Consider the following 1,613-nt stretch of genomic DNA (forward strand, 5'->3'; position numbering starts at 1 on the left):
TATAAGCCTATATAAAGGCTGAACCTCCCTCTGTTAGACGAGCTTGGCTGTTAGGCAAGTATGCCACCTTGCTCCTGGCTGAATAAACCTTCCTCCTGTATTTGGTGTCTGAGAGATCCGTTTCCCGTGGCTGCTCCTGCTATATTTTCAATTCAATTCATCCAATTCTGTCAGCTCTTCCTACAAATGTATTGTAATTCAGACCTCTTCACTTGTCCAGTTCTCCAAATAAGTATGAATCATAGATATCACATACATTTTATGTAAGATTTAGAATATGTCAGGGGCACACTCAGTTCTCTTACTGAGTCACCCATGACACCCTTTTGCAGTGTTCTTTTCTAATAAACTTTTCTTTTTCAAACCTAAAAAAAAAAATGTCTTTTGTTGTGACCTCTTAAAACCATGAATTGTGCTCAGAAACCTCCACTAGTTTTCATCACACCTAGAGTAAAATCCAGAGCCCTTGGTGTGGCTTGCAAAGCTCTGTACAATCTGTTGCTACTTCTCCCTGTGACCTCATCACCCACTACTCTTCTTTTTAAAATTTTTATTCCTTATTTTTAAATTTTTATCTGTGAGTCTAGCAAATGATCCCGTTCTCATTGTACTCCAAGCATGTTGGCCATCTTGCTATTCCTTGAATATAACAAGCATGTTCTTGTTGTTTTCTAATTCTGGAATAATCTTTTCTCTGTATTTCTACATAGCTCACCTTTTTAATTGATTCAGATCTTTGCTCAAATTAACCCCTCAGGTGATTACATATTATTGTGATTTGTGTGGGTATATAGTTGGCAACGGATAATGCTAAAAATTTACCAACAGAAGTGGTGACTCACATCTGTAATCCCAGCACTTCAGGGAACAGAGGTGGGCCGATTGCTTGAGCTCAGGAGTTGGAGACCAACCTGGGCAACATGGTGGAACCCAGTCTCTACAAAAAATACAAAAATTAGCTGGGTGTGATGGTGCATGCCTGTAGTCCCAGCTACTTGGGAGCCTGGGGTGGGAGGATTACACTGTGGTCCTGAGGAAGGAGACTCAGGCATCTGGGATTCCTTCCTCCTCTGTCATCCACTGTGCATCTCAATAGAAGAGAAAGCAGGCCAGCTGGCGCCTCCTGAATCTCCTTCCTGAAAATAACACACTTGGTCTTGGGGAAACTCTCTGGAAGACACTGTTTTTTTCCAAACCAGAAACCTTTTGAGTCCTAAAACTGTAAACCAGAACCCTTTCATATGTGATTCCTGAAGCTGTAAACCGAGACCCTTTTCATATGTGATTTCTAAAGCTATAAACCTAACATTCTTCCACGTGTAACATCTAAAGTATAAGCCTATATAAAGGCAGAACCTTCTTTTGTTAGAGGAGCTGAATTTGGACCAATCATTGCCTCAGCTCCCGGCTGTAATAAACCCTTTCCTCCTGTATTCAGTGTTTGGGAGATCCATTTCCTGTGGCTTTTCCTGCTACAGTCCCAGCTACTTGTGGGGTTGAGGTGGGAAAATCACTTGAGCTTGGGAGATAGAGGCTACAGTGAGCTGTATTTGTGTCACTGCACTCCATCCTGTATGACATGGTGAGACCCTATCTCATTTAAAAAAAAAAGA

Source organism: Aotus nancymaae, unplaced genomic scaffold (genome assembly GCF_030222135.1).
Source record: "Aotus nancymaae isolate 86718 unplaced genomic scaffold, 86718_ANA_hifiasm-v0.15.2.pri h1tg000103l, whole genome shotgun sequence".
In the NCBI taxonomy this organism is placed as follows: Eukaryota; Metazoa; Chordata; class Mammalia; order Primates; family Aotidae; genus Aotus; species Aotus nancymaae.